The sequence below is a fragment of the Equus caballus genome, unplaced genomic scaffold (assembly GCF_041296265.1).
Source record: "Equus caballus isolate H_3958 breed thoroughbred unplaced genomic scaffold, TB-T2T haplotype2-0000437, whole genome shotgun sequence".
In the NCBI taxonomy this organism is placed as follows: domain Eukaryota; kingdom Metazoa; phylum Chordata; class Mammalia; order Perissodactyla; family Equidae; genus Equus; species Equus caballus.
Window position 1 is genome coordinate 994,877 of NW_027222394.1, and position 21,041 is coordinate 1,015,917.

A 21,041-nucleotide genomic window follows, 5' to 3' on the forward strand; every position below is an offset into this window, starting at 1 on the left:
TTAAATGTAAATGCCATCGATAAAAGAATATTAACTCCTCCTGTATTCGTCAGGGTTCTCTGGAGAACCAAGGAGATTATCTATATATAATATATATTAATATTGCTATATAATAGAATATATAATCCATTGTATCTATATTTAAATTCATTTATTTAGTTCTATAAATTACATATATACACTCAAAATTTATATATGAAAGAAACTTTGGCCTCACCCCTAACTGCCTAAAAGAATTTAAGACAGAAGGCCTGTTCCAGGAAGGAGCTGTCAACGTAGGGAACTCTAGATGTGGTAGAGAAGAAGGTACCTAGCCGGGCCCATTTTACACAAGTTCTCTCTCATTTGTTTAGAGATGGCCCAGCAAACATTTGGTTTTCTGTCTCCTTGTGAATTGGCTTCCTCCTCTTTGAAGTCCCAAACCATGACCCCCAACCCCGCGCCTTTGTAAAATATCTAAACCCTAACCATAGGCCTGGCAGACACGCTGTGGACTGAGCAGCAGCATGAAGACCAGGGTCAACCTGATGACATTGTGGGTGGGACTACTGGCTGTTTGTCCACATCCTTGTCCTGGGTGCCCAGGAAGGCAGTCACCCAGCAACTTGCAGTGAGGTGTGGCGTGTGACTATGTTTCAGCCAATGCAATGGGAGTGGAAGTGGTGTGTGCCATTTCCAGGTTGGAACTTTTGAAAGCAGGTGTGTCTTCTCCGTGTTCCTTCTTTCTCCTTGTGCAGATTGGTTGCAGACAATGATACAGGCGTCAGGAATGGCGGAGCCAAGAGACGGGAATTCACGGGTGACTGACACACCCTGTGGAAGAGAACCACCTGCCCAACGCGAAACCCACCTTGGCCTGTAAGGTAATCACACATAAATTTCTACTCTCTGGTTATTCTTTTTCGGGATCTGCTTGTTATTTTCTTAACTATTATGGAAATATTTCAAATATGCAGAAGAGTACATAGTATGACCTCTATCTCCGGCCCCAATACCCAGAAAGAACAGACGTTCAATTCTGCCCTATTTGCTTCCGATGTTGCATTCATTTGCTGGGGCTGCCATGACAAAATGCCACACGTAGGGTGGCTTAAACAATAGAAATTTATTTTCTCACGGTTCTGGAGGCCGAAGTTCAAGATCAAGGCGTTGGCCGGTTTAGTCTCTTCTGAGGCCTCTCTCCCCGGCCACTTCTCCCTGTGTCCTCACCCGGTCTTCCCTCTGTGTGTGTCTGAGTTCTAATCTTCTCTTCTTACGTGACTATCAGTCACATTGGATTGGAGCCTACCCATGTGACCTCACTTGACCTTAATTACCTCTTTAGAGGCCCTCTCTCCAAATACAGCCCTATTTTGAGGTCCTGGAGTTAGGACTTCAACATATGAATTTTCAGGGACATGATTCAGCCCACAATGATATCTGTGTTTTTAAGAAGCAAAATGTTGCCGTCACACCTAAAATTCACATTTCCATCCCGTTCTCCTCCCTCTCTCATCATAGGTATCAGTATCCTAAAATTAATTACATTCTTTATGATTCCAAGAATATCCATGTGCATGGCTCCATTAACAAAAGATTACATTTTTATGCATAGTCAAGACATACATGTGTATGTCTCCATGAACAAATTCTTACATTGTTATGCACTTAAAAAATGTACAGGAACAGCATCACACTGCACATGTCCTTCTTTGATTGGCTTTGGGCTATAAATGGGGAAGGAAAAACAGCAGCCGAGGGTAAGAGAATAAATAAACGGCTTATGCATAAAAACCCAAAAGGACAGATTTCCAAGAGCGTCGCGGTTGGTGACCATGTGGAGGGTCTGGGAGAGAGGTGGTTCTGGGAGAGTGGTTACCTGGAGAGGGCGTGGAAGCTCAGTGTCCTTTCCCCATGTCTTGCCCTATGCGTCTGTTCCATCGAGCTATTCCCGAGTCATATCCTTTTCTAATAAACAGGTAATCTAGTAAGTAAGAGGTTTCTCTGAGTTCTGTGAGCCGCCCTAGCAAATTCGTCGAACCGGAGTAGAGAGTCTTGGGAACCTCCTACTGACAGCCAGTTGCTCAGAAGCATAGGCGACAACCCAGACTTGCTGTTGGCACCTGCAGTGGGGGCAGTCTTGTGGGGCTGAACCCTTAACCTGTGGGGTGTGATGCTGTCTCTGGGTACATAGTGTCAGAATCGAGTTGAATTGTAGGACACCCAGCTGGTGTCCCAAGAATTGCTTGTTGGTGTGGGGGACTCCCCCGACCCCCAACCCCACACACATTGGAATTGGTACCAGAACCCAGGAACAAACTGTGAAAGATAAGCGTCTTAGCTTGGGTTCCCATAACAAAATGCCATAGCGTGGGTGACTTAAACAACAGAAATTTATTTTCTCACCATTCTGGGGGCTGGAAGCCTGAGAGCAGGATGCCAGCATGGTCAGGTTCTGGCGAGGGCTGTCTCCTCAGCTTGCATAAGGTCCCCTTCTCACTGAGTCCTCAGATGGCGGGGTGTGTGTATGCGTGTGAAGAAACAGAAAGAGAGATCTCTTCAACTTCTGATGAGGCCACAGTCCTATCTGATTTAGGTTCCACCATTATGACTTCATTTTCACCATAATTACTTCCTGAAGACCTTGTGTCTGGACATGGTCACAACGGGGGTCAGGGCTTCCATTATATGAACTGTGGGGAGACAGAATTCAGTCCATAGCAATAAATAAAGAGCAAATAAATAGAAACAAAGGTTTGGCATTTATCTTTATCATTTCCTTTCTTCCTGACTTTACTGTCTCGCTCTTTGTCTAGCTTCTTGAGCAAGCAGCTCGTTGGTTTCTAATTTTTCTTTTTAGATAAGTATATTGAAGGTATCTTTCTTCGAAGTATTGTTTAATTCCGTCCACCAGATTTTGTCATGTAGTGCTTACAGCTATAATATTTCCTAAGTTCCATATGAGATCCCTTTCAACGCAAGGTTCTATAAGTTCCCGGCCATTATTATTATTTTCTCATCTGTCGCTCCTTTTACAAGTATGTAATGTTCCTCCTTGTCACCATGTTGGTTTTGTCTGGAGCCTTACCTCCAGATTTCTATAGATATACTTTTTTATTGACAAGTAAAGGACAAAATGAGGAAATATCTTTGCTATATATAAGCGTGGTATCAGTCTACACTCCTGGGACAGTGTAGACTTCTAATCTGTCACTTATCCACCTTTGTGAAAAGGAATTCTAATATTGGCTCACTGAAGTCATTTTGGTCAACAGCAGAGGAAATTGATAATATGTATGTTTTCATCAGTCAGATAGTCCATGTTGTGCTGTATTCACAACAAACTCCTAAGTCTCAGCTAAAAATAACCAAGGTGTATTTCTCAAACATGCTCCATGTCATCAGGGGCTGGCTCTGTATTATCCTTGCTCAGTCTGGAGGATTGAGTAGATGGCAGCTAAAAGATGCTCGATCCAACTTCTTGCACAACTGCCAGGCAGGAAAAACACACTCCCACTGTTTGCCAAAGGTTCTGTCTGGAAGAGACAACCTCACTTTTGCTCAAGTTTCATTCGCCAAAGGCTCACAGAGTCACCTCTGACTTTAAGGGGCCAAGAAGATACATCCCTTCTGTGGGCCAGAGAAGAGCCGACAATATCTGGTGAACAGCAGTAATAATAACTATACACTGTGCTCTATTGTGCCTTCCAAAGCTTATTTTTGCTTTTTGTTTGTTGATTTTTCAAAAATTCCCTTCAGTTATGTGAGTTACCATAAATCCTTCTAGTCAATTTCTTTAATAAGAAAACTGAAGTTAGCCAGAGTTAGCTTCTTTCGCTTAAAAAAAAAAACTAAGGCATTAGATTTGGCGTTATAAATGTCACTGAGCGGCTTAGGAAAGTGAACTTCAGTTTACACCTTGGGCTGGTTTTGAAGAAAGGGTACACACCGATTTTTCAAGGATAAGGTTTTAATAGGAAAAGAAGCAGGGCATGGCATGAGCCGATATTTAGGTCCGAATAATTACTGGTGGCTGCAGCATGTCAGGCAGGGAGCCAGCTGTTTTTGCATATGCTCTCTAAGTCAATTTAATTCTTTATAAAAACAATATGAGGTGAGTCTTACTATTCATCACTTACATATGCAGAAACTGAGGGTCAGGGAGGTGAAATGACCTGTCCGAAAGTCACTTAACTAGCAAATGATGGCTTTGTTTCAACTCCATCATCTGATCAGGCAGAGGTGAAAGAGAAGAATGCAATGTGTGCTTTTGGGTAGTGGGTACTGTTCGGTTTGGCAGGACTGTGGGATACATGCAAGGCGGAGGGGCCCTTGAGTGCTAAGGCAGAGAGTTGGAGTCTATCAGGTAGGCAGTGAGAGGAAGGTTTCTGCATCAGAGAGGGCACTGGTGGAGCCATGCCTCAGAAACATTGATCTGCTATTGTCCTCTACGATGAAGAGAAATGAGGCACGCTGGAGGCCTGGAGACCAGTTGGAGCAGCATTGTAAAAACTCTCATAGGCCTGAATGGGCATGGGTGTTGGCAATGGAAAAAGAAAAAAGTATTCTATCGAGTCTCCAGACGCCCAGGGAATTGCTGAACGAAGTCTGAGTTCTCCCTATGTAGATAGCTCGTACTTTTCATTATAGGTTTCTCAAGAACTGGCTCCCAGAAAAAACCTGGATGGAGAACAAAACAGGTAAGTGCCCAAGTGAGAAATCTACAAAGCTCCTCTCCCCAAAAATCACCTCTTCCCCATCAGTTGTGGGGCCTAACATTTCACCAACGGGGTTCCGTTCTTTCAAGAGTCTCTTATTTAAGTAGGACTATCTGTGGACAAGAGGGAGAAGCGACACTGGGAAGTGTCCTCATTAGCAGCATCCAGGCAAGTAACATAAATGTATGAGGGCACTCTGGGGGGGCACCGTGAAGAACAGGGCACATGCTCCATGTCAGGGGGACCTCTCGGTTCTGGCTGAGGGGCCCAAAGTTGCAGGATCTACTATTTCAGCAGAAACCTCATAGCCAAATTTTTTGGGAAAGTCCTCAATTTTACAACATTGCAACCAGTTTCAACTTCTTAATATCACTGCGCTGGCCACATTCAGCTCTTAATTTGTTACCAGTTTGCCACCTCTAGGTTAACTGTTAGTACCATTTTATCAAAACCTTTCCAAATTTGAAAGCACATCTTTAGTAAAACTAGCTACAGAGCAAGTTCATTTGGATTGCCGAGAGCTGGGATAGAGAAGTCTGGGAGCCGGGCAGGGACTGTAGGGAGGCCCCTGGACCACGTGCTGGGCATCCTGGTGCCTTAGCTTTGAAAGGGAGATGGACGACAGCAGTGACAATATTTGCTGCAACCGGGCCCTCCTGGGCGACCACCCAGAGCTGGGCCTGGAGCCGAAGGAGGGATGGGCAAGCTGTGCTGCTCCCAGCTCCAGTTGGCCCCTTCCCATTAACATTACAGGAGTGCAGTTGCGTGGTGTTTGAAAAAGCATCCCTAGTTCCACGAAATGATTTACAGGACACCAGACTCTGCATTTCAGAGGTCTCCGGTGTACCATAAAAAATATATTCTAAAGGAACAATCTTTATCTGAGCTGAAGCTGCAGTGAAGGAAGCTCACGTCCAGCTGAGAGCAGCCGTGAGCTTCTGTTCACTCAGGGAAAAGTCTGTGTTCATGTTATTGGAGCAACATTTTTTTCTCTCTTTGGCACTAGGTATCTAGTTAATATTTAGACACTATATACATTTTCTTTCAACTGTTGTCCCTGTTATGTGATCAAACAAAACCGGAGATGCCAAGCACATCAGCCCTGTAGGTGAAAGCAGACCCTCCAGGCACCCAGCTGTGGCTAGCAGGGTAAACAGGACTCACTGGAGCCAGCCTCTGGGAAAGACTGGCGCCAGGTGCGTGCAGGGCCAGCCCCTGCCCCCAGGAAGCAGAGTTCGCTGGAGTGCCTCAGTTGACCGCTCTGCCTCTTCCTGCCATTCCAGCCTCGCGTTTCCTCTACCTCCCTGAGCAAAAGGAAACAGGAAGCAAAGTCTAGTCTTGAATGTTCCAAAGCCTTATGATGTTTACCATTCCCCCCAGGAGAGGGAGGTGAGGGCCGGAAATCTCTCTGCAAAGAAGATACCTTTTTTTTTTTAATTCAATGAAGTGACGCACAGACACAGCAACACAACTTCTCTCTGCTTATAAGTTGTTAAGAGCGATGATAGTCTATTTTAGTCCAGGGAAATCCGAACTCCTTTAGCCGCAATGGCCCCCAAGGGGCGCATGTGCATGTGTGGTTCAGGGTGTCCAGGAGGAGACAGCCTCTCCTTTTGGAGCAAAAAGCATAGTCAACCGGTGGCGGGACAGAGGCAAAAGCTCTAGGGCAAGGAAATCTGGGGGTTTGTGTCAAAGCTCCACCAATCAGGAGCTTCAAGCTAAGATGGGGAGGCTGGAAAGATGGAAGTTGGCATGGGAATCCTGGTATGGACAAGAAATTCCTCCTGGGTCAAAGGCAGGAGGATGTCCAGGAAGGGAGAAGGGCGGGTCATGGATGGACCGAGTTTGCTTGGAGTCCCATGAGAAAAGGGGAAGCGAGAGCTCACCACCTTGTGGCCCCCAGCTTCCTGGTCTGCGGCTCTGGCGGCAGGTGTGGGGCTCTAGTCTCTGAAAGTATTGGGAGAGGGAAGGAGAAACTGGCGTCCCAGGCTCCCAGGGGAGGGGAAGCACGCGGGTTTGGGCGGCAAACCCCTCCAGCGTGAATGCGTTGCGGGGCGGGGGGCGGGGGGCGGGGCACGATCTCCGCTTTGCCAGGTGCCCCAGCCCTAGCGCACGCCTCCGTTCCGCGTCCCAGTCCGCAGGCGCGCGCGAGGCGCACTCACCCTTCCCTTGGCGACGCGCGGGGCGCGGCGCGCGCACGGGCCCCTCCGCCTCCCCTCCGCGCCTCTCCTCTCTTCCGGCCGAAAGTTAGCAGCGGGGAAGGAACTCGGGGCTGCAACAGCGCGCGGCGGCAGAGGCTGAAGCGGGAGCCGCGGCGGAGCCGGGAAGCGGGGGCGCTGCAGACGGAACAGGTGCAGCCGGCGGGTCAGTGAGCCCCCCCTCGTGGGTGGTGTAGGGCCACCCGGACTCCGCGGGAAGAGTGGGGAGTGGGGCCATGCAGCCGGGCTCTCCCCTGGCGCAGCGGGACAGCGGCCAGGGCCGGGGGTGCAGCGGCGTCGCTTCACGCAGCCGGGGCGCCTGGGCGGCGGCGGCGGCGGCTGAAACTATGTCCGGGCAGCGCCGGGGGCTGCCGCCGCTGCCGCGAGCCGGGAGCCGCGGTGGCCCAGTGGCCCGCACCACCTCCGCCTCCGCCTCCGCCTCCAACTCTCACCGCGCCGCTGCCGCCCGGCGCCTCTGCTAAGTGGCCGCCGGCGAGCAAGTTGCTTTTTCTGTGCACCTTGTCCCTGTCCGTCACCTACCTGTGCTACAGCCTCCTGGGCGGCTCGGGCTCCCTGCAATTCACCCTGGCGCTGCAGGAGCCGCCGCTGAGCCCCCGCCGAGCCCGCCGCCACCCTCTCTGCTGCCGCCCCCCGTGCGCCTCGGCACCCCCTCGCAGCCGCCCGCGCCGACGCCGGACAACGCGAGCCGCGGGGAGCCCCCGGAGCCCTCCGAGCAGCCCGCTGCCCCCGGGGCCGACGGCTGGGTGTTGGCAATCGGCGGCGGGGGCGCTCGGGACACCTGGCTCCGGACCCTGCTGGCCCCTGGCGAGATGATCACTGCGCCGAGCGCGCTGCTGGAGTGTGAAGCGCAGGAGACCAGCACCACCGACGAGGAGCTCGCAGGCCTGAGAGCGGCCAACGGGAGCATCGAGAGGCGCGGCGCCCTCAGCATCCCCGACTATGGGGAGAAGAAGCTGCCACGCGCTCGTCATCGGGGTCAAGAAAGGAGGCACCCGCGAGCTGCTGGAGGCGATCCGAGTCCACCCGGACGTGTGGGCCTGCGGGCCGTGGGCATAGAGCCACACTTCTTCGACAGGAACTACGAAAAGGGGCTGGAGTGGTACAGGTAGGACTCTGGGCTTGGCGCAGGGGATAGATGGGTGGGGAAGACCCAGAGGGAAAGCTGCGGCTTCCCACGCCCTTCGATATCCAGGCATCTCCCCGAGAACCCTTCGCCCCACGAGGGCTCTGCGGACCCTGGCGGGCCTGGTCGGGGGAGCGCGGAGAGGACTGGAGGCTGGCCAGGGATCACTGTATTTCAGGGTTAGGGGAGCTGGTGTCACACTGCCCTGCCTGCCTCAGGCTCCTCACCCAGGGAGGTGCTTTCTGAAGCTACCTAGCTCCACGCCTGGGAATCCCCAGCCCAGGTGCCCGCGGGGTGTTTCCCAGCCCGGGCTCTTGTGGGGCTCTGCGCTGCTGCGTTGGGGACGCTAAGGCATGAAGCAGGATAGCTAGATTGACTGAAGGGCTTTGAGATCTCCTGGAATCTCTCAAAATCGCCCTCAAACGTATTTGCGTCTCTGGAATCCGACTTTAGTATTTTCAGGTTAGAGCAAAATGAACAGGGAACAGTTAAAAAGATGATGCTGGCGAGTTTTGGCTTGCTAGAAAAGACTGAGGATGTTCCCCATCTCCAGCAACCCTGGGTTGCTTTGGCATCAGGAGCATCAAGGTCTGCACGACAGTCGGTGCCCTAAGAGTTTTTACATCCTGCACCCCTGCCCTTTCTAGCCGTCGCCTCCTTGGCAACAGATTAGAGCTTCTGTCTTGTGAGATGTTCATCTCCCTTGTCTTCCACCGTCTCCCAGCGGTGAGGGAAAGGAGAGGAGAGTAGAAAGTTAAGTGCAGGTAAAATAACTTAGTGATCCGGCTTTCTGGCCCGCCGTAACATTTAAAAAACACTGGAGCAGTTGCCCAAAAGGCAAATCTCCTTTACTCCCCCCCCCCCCCCTTTTTATCTCTTTCTGAAAAACATCTGGATGGCTGGTCCCATCTCTGTTGCGTCTCAGTAATTAATTGGAATTGTCAGACAAACACAGGCTTTGTCAGCTAAAGTGGTATTATCATCTTCACAAGGCCAATAGGTAAAATAAGGATTGTTTCCTGACGAGTTGCCTTGCTGTTGAAGAGATGTGCTTTCTAAGTTTAAATTGCAGCCTGCGACAGTTTTAGAAATAACCTGACTTCAGAAATATATAGTAAATGTGTATTATATAATAAGATATATTGCTATATGTGTGTATTATATAACATCTATTATATATGAATATATAATATGTATTGATTGATTTCTTCCGCTTTAGAAAATACGCCTTATGCTTTCAAAGCTTGAGAAAAAGTAGACTTAGGCATAAACATTCCAGCAGGTTAAATGGAAACAGCAAACGTGTCTGTTAATGTCTCGTCTGTTTCAACAGACGAGTTGCAACATTTTAGGAGGCTTCAAACAGCCCCTTCCTATCAAAACAGAAACCAGTCAATGCCTGCTTGAACTGGAAAATCAGTATTTATAACATTGCAAGTCATGGCTTCGAGTTTGCGATTATAATTAAAAAGGTGTCAGGATGATTAATGCAACAACAGCAAACCAGAGAAGGAAGGGGATGTTTGGGAAGGTTTCGGTTGTTTAATTGTTGGTTGTAGGAATGTTCTGATTTCTGCTGTGGGGCAGCTTCAGCCCTATGAGGGTCACTGTGGTCTTTTCCAGTTCTAATTTTAAAGCTGTGTATCTTGTGAGAAGTGTCAGATGCCATTTGGGGGAAAGGAAGGCTTGAAGATCAGATCTTTCCAACGTGTGTTGTGTTGCTTTGTGGCAGCTGGAAATAGAGATGGGGGTGTTTGACTCAGGTGACTTAAAATAATGTTGATGACGTGTGCGTGGTGGAGTGTGTGTCAGGAAGTCCCATCGTAGGGTCCGGAGAATTTTCTGAATGAAAGGATAGAAGATGCCAGATTTTCTCATGTTGTTTTACACTGTGGCTGGGAAAGGAAGGTATGAACCGGCCTCGCTGTCATGACATGGCTACTGAAGATGTCATTCCAGCTCGGTGGTACTCTCAGCCATCACTTGTGGTATTTGGGCCTTGTGGTATTGGGTGTCAGTATTTGGTAGCCACCTGTAGAACTGTTCCACTGGAGAGGTGTGGACAGAACTGGATCCTCTTGTTCCTCACTTCAGAGGACCATGCGGTGTCTCTGTGTCCTCGATCTGCTACGCCAGTGACTTGCCTGTGGGAGACCCTTATGCTCAGTGGTGCCGATTGGAAGTGCGGGAGGAGAATCTGTCTAACACAGAGGTAATCATTAGCCACCCAAACCTGGCTGTTGAGAAGACTCCCAGAAACCCGTTGGACCTGCAGGAGCCAAGTGGGCTGGCACTGGCCTTGGACCGCTCTCCAGCCTTATGAGGGACAGCAGTGCTTTGAGGACATTTGTGGGAATTTTACTTGCTGCACCTCTTCAGGCTCCTCTCTCTCCCATGTAGGAAGAGGGGATGACAACCTCACTCTATTGTGGAAAAGGAAACAGTGGCATTGATTCAAACCAGTAACAGAAACTCTTCCTCTTGGTTCCCTGGTGCAACTGCGTCTTTTCAGTGGTGGCATCACTACTTAAATGGTTATACCACGTATTCTGCCTGAAATCTTACTCTACTGTTTAACTGGTTAGAGATCCACAGGTTAATTAAAGGCTTTGATTTCCCCCCATATATTTATTTTGTTTTTGTTTTTCTTTTCAGTGTGTTTCCCAATAGCCTACTAATTCTGCTAGTGTTTCTGTTCTGGTTGTGTTTTCAGCAAGAGGGACAGCGAGAAGAAATTGGGGCTGCTCTCGGCACAGCTGGCTTGGGGTTTCCTCATATCCAACTAGGCAGCCCTAGCAGTTTTATTTCTGGTGTCACTCCAGCTGTGTCTAAATCTGGGTTTTGCTTTCTTCTGTGCTGTTGATCTAACGTGAGTCAAAGACACATCTGAGTTGAGAACATGTGCATTGGATTTTCAGGGCAGGATGGACTGATGGATTAGGATGTGTGTGTTAAAGCTATGGAGAAGCAAGCCTCAGTTGGTGGATGGACAGAGGCCAGTGATTAATAAGTGGGAGTAGATTAAACCCTCTATTCCTTCCTCTGTCCACCCCCCAAATAAAAGGGTAAAGCCAGAACACACCTTTCAGTATGAGCTGATACACTCTGGCTGGGCAGAGACCTGAACTCTCCTAAGGGATGGGACCTTGTGGCAGGCCAACTGGCTGCCACGGCAGAACTCATCAAAGTGACAGAGACGACTCGAGCTGTGGCCTCCCTCGTGGTTTACAGACTGAACAGTAACCGTGACCACTTTGCTCTGGGAGCCACTCAGCTCCAGGGTGCTGAGAAGGGACCCTCCACGGTTTCCAGTTGTCTGCAGTGGTAGCAATTAATAGGCAGGTCCCGTTGGCTGGGGGAAAATAACTCAGGAAAACAGCTTCAGTCATGCTCATGCCACACAGAGGAAAGTGGTCAGCACCATTATTCGCATGTGGTATTTGGAGAGAATGAAAGAGGACAATGGAAAGGCGCTGGCATTGATTGAATGCCTGTGATTGTGGTGGTTGGTGCTTCACAGACATGTTATCACATCGGGGTGTCATGATGAGGCTGTGAGTTAAACAGCAACATTCCTGGTTTACACTCCAGGTGGCTTCTGGAGGGTGAACCACTTGCTGAAGGTTGCTCAGCTGGTCAGTGGTTGAGTTGACCACATCTGTCCAATTTCACAGTGCTGGTTTCTTTCCCTGTACCACGCTGCCGCACAGAAAGTACTAGAATGTGTTTTCCTTCTTTCATTCAACAAACACTTAATAACGTTTACCGTGTGCCCAGTAGTGTTTTAGGTACTGGGGATAAAGTGGAGAAGAAGACAGAGGGAGGACCTGTTCTCGTGGAAATGGCATCTTTTAGTAGGGCGTTAGGGGAGACAGCAAACAAACGAGTCATTCTTTTAACCTTTTTAATGTGGCTGTGGAAAACTTAAAATGACGCTTGTGACTCCCATTGCATTTCCACTGGGCAGGGCTCCTGTAGAGCAGTGCTTTTTAAACTTGAAATGCACATGGATCACCTGGGGTGTTGTTAACATGCAGATTCTGATTCAGCAGGTCTGGGGAGGGGCCTCAGACTCTGCATTTCTAACTTCCCAGTTGATGCTGATGCTGCTGATCCCTGAACCTCACTTTGAGAAGCAGGAGTCTAGAGAGTAATTGGGGTGTGTGTGTGTGCATGCACAGATGTTATTTTAAGTCAAATGGTTAGGGGAAACCTCTCTGTGGAGGGGATGTAAATGAAGTGAAAGAGTAAGATCCTTCCATGTGGAGATCTAGGTGGAGAGGTTTCCAATAGAGGGAACAGCAGGTACAAAGGCCCTGAGGTGGAAACAGCCCTTATGGCCTTACAGAGTGTTCTTTCATTACTTCAAAAGCAAGGTGTTTGTAGCTGGACAAAATTGGGTTTTGCAACTTACTAGTTAGATGGTCTTGGTTGGATAACTGATTTAACATCACTCATTTTCAGTTTGTTTATCTGAGAATAATTCCTTCCTTGCAGGATTGTTGAGAGGAATAAATGAAATAATAAAAGTGAATGTATTTTCTAAGCAAAAAGTGAGTATCCTAGACCAAAAATCCAAATGGACTCAACTGCTGGGTTTTTCCATTTCTCAAATCCTTTTGGTCTCATATGCCTTACCTTCTGTCACAGCTGTCTTAATACTGAGAGAAGAGTCTGTTATTGGGGGTGTTTTTAGGAAAAGTCTACTAATGATTGGCTTTGCAGTCTACATCTGCTTAACCTCTTAAACCAAGGGTCACCAACTCACATGCCTTCTGGGCCCACAGCGATTGTATAAATGAGTGAAATAGACCAGGTGGGGAGAAACTGGGACGCACATGCTCTGTCTAAAGGGGCAGCTACGCTTTTCCACGTGCAAATGTGGCATCAGGGTTATCAGATCTTCCAGTTGGTAAGAGAAACTGGAAATCCAGTTTTTGATGTGAAATTATCTGGTGTTTAATGTTGGCAACAGACGGAAATTTCTTCCGAGCGCAGTGTGGGCCAGCACTGCAGACAAACAAAACCCACCTGTGGGCTGGGTACAGCCAGCCGGCTACCAGTCTGTGGCTCTGGCTTAAACTCATTTCGGAAAGTAACTGGCACACCCGTACCCTTTGTAGTTGTCAGAATTGTGGCTTCTGTGTGCTGTTTTAGGTTAGAGTTTTCCTCCTTTGCAGATTTTGCAAGAGCGTGGGGCAAATACCTGCCAGATACATTGCAACAACAGCAAAAGGAGCTGGGTAGAAAGAGGAACATTGAGGCAGAAAAGGACAATTCCCCCCAAAATTTCCCATTTGTTCCCAATGAACATTTTCCAGAAGTTGAGAAAATTTTCAGCTTTTCACTCGTTAATGAGGCAGTCCCCTATTTGATCCATATTGATAAACTATACTTATATAATAGGTTCTGGTCAGGTAGATTGAGTAAGACCTGAGAGTTAGAAAAATTGGGTTCTGGCTTTGCCTTGCCCCATCCTAGTTCTGTTGGGCGTCGGGTTACTTATATTAAATTGTTTCTTTCTCTCCTTTTCTTTTCTTTTCTTTTTTTCTAAATCCCTGTTTCTTTTCTGATGAGGTTGTATTGTCTCCGTAGGGCCCATTCGCCCACTAGAATGCTTTGGTTCTGGAGCAGACATCTGCGTTAGACCCTTCAGAGGAAGCACGAGAGCACTGTAGGAGCAACATTATTTGGAGCCTGTTTTTGTATCTCTGAGTCAGAATCCACTGCATCCTCCTTGTGTGACCTTAGACCAGTTACTTAATATCACCAAGCCTCCAGTTTTTTGTCTGCAGAATGGGCTCAATGTTACTTACTTGCAAGTGATTATGTGAGGGTGAAATGAAGCGGCCCTTAAAAAGTGCCCCCACGCAGAGTGTGTGACATGATGAATTTCTTCTTCTCCTTCTCTCCTCTCTCTCCTAATTTTCCTTTTCCTTTGCTTTTCTCCTTCATTTTCCTTCAATTCCTTCCTTTTATCCTGCCTATCAGTATGGAGGGCCCTACAGAGAAAGCTGTAATGCATTTTTCATTAACAAATCGTCTTTCATTTCAAGATTATGTCTGAATGAGGGATTTCAAACCCTGAAGCGGCTCTTAAGTAGCTCTCCAGAGAATAATCCAAACCAATTCCAGAATTTGGTCTACCGTGACATGAGCCGAAGGAGGAGAAGAGTCTGATTTCCTGGGGTACCTGCAGCCAGCCTTCTCCACTAAGGGGACGGGGTATGGAAGGGAGCAGGCTCTCGGGGCTTTCCTGCTCACATGTTCTTGAGCCCACAGTAGGAATGGAGGCCGCCTGCAGTGGAGAGGGACTGAGGCATTTAGAATGCCGAGGGCATGCTTTGCCTTCCATTTTTCTGCAGAGCTGAAGGCACTGGAGAAGGCAGGACTGTTCGAGAAGACCCCGCCAAACTCCCTACGTTGCGATTTGGCCACTTTCCCTGGAGTTCTCTGGCCATCAGAACATGATTTAATTATTTTAACTTTTGTAAATCATACCAGGCATTTTTAGTTTTAAATTGAGTCAGGAGAGGGGCCTTGAGACTTTAGGTGAATGAGAGATTGCTAGGGTTGTGCGTTAGAGAGTTTTAAAGGTTTTGGGTTTGCATAATGGATGCTATTTCTGAAACTGATTGAACCACCGATCTTTCAAGTCATCTCTTGATTCCATTGGTCTCTGCGGCTCGACAAGCTCCTCTATAACTGTTTTGGGAATTTCAGTCTGAAATTATAATTCACTAAGGGAGCTTTTCAGCCCATCTTGCCATTAATTAAAAGCAAGCGGTTGATGATTTTTTTCTTAACACTCACTAGTTAGGGTTGCCTGCCTTTACTTTTTTTTTTTTTCAGTCTTTATTTAAGAATGTGTAAAGCATATTTACAGGGAAACAAAGCAACACATCAATTAGGCAATACTTTTTTGGTTGTGAATGATAGAAATTGAGCTTAAATTATTATAAACGAAAAAAGATGCTTTATTGGCTTATGTAATTAGGAAGTCTGTGGGGTAAGTGGCTTCAGGAAAAGCTGAATCCAGGGGCTTGAATGATTTGACAAGGTCTCTGTCTCTTTCCATTCTTTGCCAGGTTTGTCTCTACCTTGCCTCATTCTCAGATAGGTTATCTCACTACATTTTAGGCAAGATGGTAAGCAGGAACCCATACAAACATTATATGTTTATTTAATTCTTTTGGAAGTAATATATATTTTTTAAATTGAGAGATTTATACTTTCCCCCAAATTACAGAATTGTTAAATCTCATTATGGAAGTCTCTAGTGTATTGTTTTTTTCTGCATTGTGTTGAATTGTAAATGCTATTGAAAATTCCAGAAATATAAAATTTTCTAAATTTTATAGTCTCTTTTCTTGGTCTCTTGAAAATTTTCAGCTAGCTCTATTCACGTAAAAATACCCTCAACCAAAAGCAGTAGTAAACCATAGAGAAGGAAATAACTTCTCCATTAAAAAAGGCTCATATGAAATGACCACACATTCAAGCAAAGCTGAGTTCCCAAAGGCCAAGAAGATTCCGTGATGGATTGCCTCTAAAGGAGAAGCGTAGACCCATATTTTCATGAGTACAGTTTTGCTGATCTAAAGATGTCTGGGCACACTGAACAAAGTACTTTACTTATAAATGTAAGTTCACATTTGTGATGTCTGATCACTGAGATAATTAATAATGAGGCTACATGAAACTTAGGGTAGATAAGTGATTTGGAAAAAATTTTTCTTAAGAGCTTCTGCAAGAAATTCCTGGAGATGCCTGTGGTCCAGGTTGGGTCATGTGCTCATTCCTAAAGCTGTCGTTGTGTAGTACCCTGATCGGGCCTGGCTGATGTAGCCACCCCTTTGGCCTGGAGTGGTGGGGGGAGTAAGCAACCAGGGCTAATCCCATTGAGACCATAGGGAATAGTTTCCCCATGAAGATGAGGTGTTCGAGGGTTCTGTTGCTAGAAGAAGTGGGGACCAGTCTAGCCACATGTTTATTAAACCTATAAAGATCTACTTGGGACAGGTGTATGATCTCTCTGAGTATTTTAACCCAGAAAGAGGGACAAAGGGTTAATTTTGGGAGGTTCCATGCACTTGTTATTTTAGTTATTCATTCATTTATTTATTCATTAAACATGTATTGACTTTCAACTTTGTGCTGGGGCAGACATGAATCAGTCATGGCCAGTGATCTGAAAGAGCCTGCAGAGTGGAGAAACGGACAAGTGAATGGTTAGCTCACAAAGTAATAAAAGTCCTGACACAGTGGGGTTTATTCCAGGAATGGAAGGATGGTTCAATCTTAGGAAATCTGATAATTTGACTTATAATTTGACTTATTCTTAATATGGGTAAATGAGAAAAATTCTGTGAATTATTTGATGGATGCTAAAAGGCATGTGATTAAATTAGCATCTATTTCTAATTTTTAGAACAACTCCTAATAAAGTGGGATCTTACCCAAAGCCAGCATCATCTTTTTTTTTTTTATTAATGTTATGATAGATTACAACCTTGTGAGATTTCAGTTGTACGTTATTGTTAGTCATGTTGTGGGTACACCTCTTCCCCCTTTGTGCCCTCCCCCCACCCCCCCTTTTCCCTGGTAACCACCGATCACATCTCCTTGTCAATATGTTAACTTCCACCTATGAGTGGAGTCATATAGAGTTCATCTAAGCCAGCATCATCTTTAATGGTGTAATACTAGAAACATTCCCATTAAATCCAGAGCAAGACTAGAATGCCCATTATCATCACTATTATTTACCATTGCTCAGTAATTAATAGATGATGCAGTTAGATACAAAAAAGAATAAGAAAGGGGGAGGTAGAATTATCACCATTTGCCAGTAATTTCATTTCTTTTGGAAAATCTAAGATAACCAATCCCCCCATGAATCTATTAGAAACAATAATAGGGTTCATTAAGGGCACTGATGAGGAAATTACTATGCAAAATCTGTAGTTTTCCTACATGCCTACCCCAACCGTTTTGAAAATATAATGAGAGAAAATATTCTATTTATAGAACCAGCCAACCAAACAGAATAACTTGAAATATATTTAGCAAAAGTTGCAAGGGACTTGTAAGAACCAAATTTTAGTACTTTATGGAGGGCCATCAAAGAAAGAGGAGTAAATGGAAAGTGACCTCTTTCTCTTGGCTGGCATGTCTTTTTTCCATCCCTCCCCCCCCCCCTCCCTCTCATCTTGTCCCTGGCTCTTCCCTCCTCCCTCCCCCCTCCCTCCTCCTTTCATTAGAGTTCTTTGCTGCTAAGTTGAGGGTGTGTTTGAGAGTGGTCTGAAAGTATTGGTTATATGAACGTGGCGAAAATGTTATACTTCATGTATAAAATTCCCTTACTTTCCACATTACGGAGAAGATGGTAAGACAGCTGTTACTGTTTAGATTCATAAACAGTGGGGTGGGTGCTGATTGTTTTCTATCCCAATTCAGGGGTGGTAGGACTGTGCCAAGGTGTGGATTAATAGTTGAATTGGTGTAAATCAGTAAATTTACATGCACTCCTGTTGTTGCAAAGCAAAAGTCCAGTCAGGGACAAGTGATGGTTATTCTCAATGGGACAGGGAGATGACGGTGTAGATGGGAAAGAATAATGGTGGCGGTGGTAGTGACAGCAGTGGTGATAGACACATATTGTATTCCTGTGCGTGTGCCAGGCTCTGCTCCAAGCAGTGGAGTCATTCAGTCTTCAGAGGACCTGGCGAGATAGGCGCTGTGATTTTACAGGCGAGGGAGCTGAGGCACAGAGAGGTCAAGTAACTCACTCGAAATGTGGAGTTGGCATTCAGACCCAGGTGTTTGGCCACAAACATGCAGCATTTCCTTTTATTTGTTTCAAATCTCTTTCCCACTGGAGGTGGTGTCTTCCAGCATCACGGGAGTGAATAATCACTGCTGGCGTTCCCTTCTAGGAGCTTGTGATTTTCTGCATGCAGATGGACTGCTTGCCTACCAGATGGGCTAATTGAGGCGGTCTCGGCCCAGCAGCAAACTGTGGCAGTGGCTTCCATTCTGGGACCAGGCTCATTCCCACTGTTCCCTTCTCCTGAAATACTCGGCCCCAGATCCTTAAACTACCCTTGGCTCCTTATCTGTCCTTCAGGTGTCGGCTCAAATTTCAGCTCCTGGAAAATACCTCTCCCAGTTACCTAATTTAAAGACCCTTTTCCACGTCTGAGCTTGTGACGCTGTTTTATTTTCTTCAGAGCATTTACTGCTTTCCAAAATCATGCTACTTAGTTACTTCTTCCTCACCAGAAGGCAGATTACATGAGAGTGGGGGTCTTGTCCATCTCGTTCCTTGCCGGTGCCCAGAACAGTGCTTAGCACCCAGCAGGCACTCCGTCATGGTAGTTTATTAATCACTAATTCTGAATCAATGAATTAATGAATGGAAGGAGGGCCTGCTGTGTGCTAACTTTTCTTGCAAAACTCCAGGCTTCTGAAAAGAAATGACACTCAACGTTTCTTGGGAACTCTGGCTAAGAATTGTTGTCAGCTCTTTCACGTCCTATTTTTGCAAGACTATTTTGGGTACAAGAAAGAGAAACCCACTCAAACAAACCATGTGGGCTCAGCAGTCTCCCACAAGCTGCCTACCACACAGGACATCACCTCCTTTATTCCTCACTGCAGCCTCGTGAAGTCGAGACTTTCTCATCCCAGTGTTACACAGAAAGTGAATGTGACCTGGAAGGGCGGGCAGGAGTCCCAGGGTCACACAGCAGGCTGGCACAAGCCAGGTGTCTTCACTGTAACGTGGCTTTTGGTTCCTGGCCTTTGTTGCTGATGCTGCCGAAGTTTTAGAAGAGTTCAATTACTCCCGATAGACCGTTATGCTCTAAGAGTGGATTATGTTTCTCTAAATGCGTTATCGAAATTACATAGTTGGCATTTAACAATCAAAACATTACGCTGAAGTCCGTGTTTGATATGTCACTCACTGTAGGTACAGGGGCACCCTTCCCGGTGCCTCCTGGCTGAGCCTTCTGCAGGGGGCTGGAGGGTTGGGAGTCGCTGGAGCTGAGGAAGTATTTGAGCCTAACTGCCTGAGCGCCTCTGTCACAGGGCAGTTGGACTGTTTGGAGCCATGTTGTGTTTTGAAAGAAAAAGCTGAACCTGAAGTCAGAATTAAGGCTTTGAGTCTGAGTTCTGTGTCTACCTTGCCTTGTGCACATAGGTAAGTGTTCAGCCTTTGAGCTTCTGTTTTCTTATCTCTCAAACGGGAGTACCAGTCTCTAATAATTCCGTGGTGCTTTTGCAAGGATAGAATGATGATGCTGTGCTGGGATCTGCTTTGTCTACGTCTGTTAGTTGTTATTAATCCATGCACGTTTTCGTGAATTCCCCCAGCTAACTGGTTTTCTGGAATATTGCCCTCCAGGGAGTACCTGAAATACAGGACGAGCATTCTTATCATAAAGTTAGATTAAGAAGTTTAATTTACAGAAACTATTATACACCATGGATATCAAACATCGTGAGGGCAGACTGCATAAAGATCCTGGAATTCTGGAGAACCTCTGTCTGCATAACTCTTTCACCCAGCTCAGGACCACTGATGCGTCATTCTTTTGTACTGAAAACGTAAAGAGCGGTGGGGTTTCTCATGTATGCCTCCAAAAAGAAATTCTTATTTTAAACAGTGCAAGATGTATTTTAGATCCTGTCTATCTTTCCATTGTCTGTGGCCGTGGGTCCTCTGATTCTCTCAGAAGGAGGACGGATGCAGGAACCGTGCATTGCACAATTTTCAGGACAGATTTCATTTCCAATGCTCACGTTCGCCGTAGGCTCACTTAGATTTCTTATTGGTACCTTTACTTTTGAGTTGGAGGGTACCATCTATGTAAGAACACGTACATACCACGGTTAGAGCAATCCTACCTTCCCTTCAGTTTGCAGAAATCTCAGCTGTCTAGCAAAAAGGCATATGCAAATTGTTTTATTTTCAATGGCTAAAGATTGGAAACCGCCTCAGTATATATCAGTATGAGACTGGTTAAATAAATTATGGCATGTCCACAGAAGGGCTGCAATGCACTGTTCCAAAGAATGGGACAGCACTGTGCTGATAGACATGAAGCGATCTCCGGGGTCCATTGTGGATGACAAAACCAGGGTGCAGAGCAGAGAGTGGTGTAAATCCTTTACACCGTGAACTTCTCTTTTTAAAAAATCATATGAGTGTATTTCTTCAACTGAAAATAGGTAATGGAGGGGCCGGCTCCGTGGCCGACTGGTTAAATTCCTGTGCTCCGCTTCAGCAGCCCGGGTTTTCGCCAGTGTGGATCCCGGGCGCAGACACGGCACCGTTGATCAAGCCGTGCTGAGACGGTGTCGCACGTAGCAGGACTAGAGGGACCTACAGCTAGAATATACAACTATGTACTGGGGGTCTTTGGGGAGAGGAAGAAGAGAAAAAACAAGATTGGCAACAGATGTTAGCTCAGGTGCCAAGCTTTAGAAAAAAAAGTAAAAAAATAAAACTAGGTAATGGAAAAGAGTGAAGATTTGTAAGCGTCTAAGATATTTTAGCAAAAACGTCCACCAGGAAAACTCGGTTGTCTAATGTTGATAGTGTATTGGTTTTGCTTGAGAATTGCGTGCTGAGCTCTCCCAGGGTGGAGGGAACCCTTGGGGATCAAATAGGCACTTGGAAAGAGTTCACCTCTGAGAATGTCCACTTCCGCCCAGTCTACACCTAGGGAGGACCTGCGTCATTCAGTCATACTTAACCCATTTAGAGGCAGCCTCTTTAAAGCTGAGTTATGCCAGTCGGTACATCTCATGACTAGAATTATGATCGGCTTCTAGGGTTGCTGATCATTCAAGTGTTTTATGGAAGACTAAAACTGGGGAAAAACACATGCACACTCTCACACACCCGTGCACGCACTTTAAAATGATAAAGTCAGTATTTATGACTTCAACATTATGGACCTCGTGGAAGAGCTGGGGTGGGCTTGAAGAGAG

General features: G+C 46.5%; 1 protein-coding gene across 50 annotated transcripts in view; it reads left to right on the forward strand.

Moving 5' to 3' along the window:
• LOC138915132 (ATP-binding cassette sub-family D member 2-like) overlaps positions 1-21,041 on the forward strand; it is a 403,352-nt gene that overhangs the window by 252,289 nt on the left and 130,022 nt on the right. For 40 of the 50 annotated variants that reach the window (XM_070259423.1, XM_070259431.1, XM_070259433.1 and 37 more), the window contains 2 exons: positions 738-863; positions 4,630-4,679. The gene's annotated coding sequence lies outside the window, so the exon portion shown is untranslated. Of the gene's footprint in view, positions 1-737; positions 864-4,629; positions 4,680-4,801; positions 6,164-21,041 lie in introns of those variants that run through there. The other 10 variants (XM_070259441.1, XM_070259449.1, XM_070259452.1 and 7 more) reach the window with 4 other exon arrangements.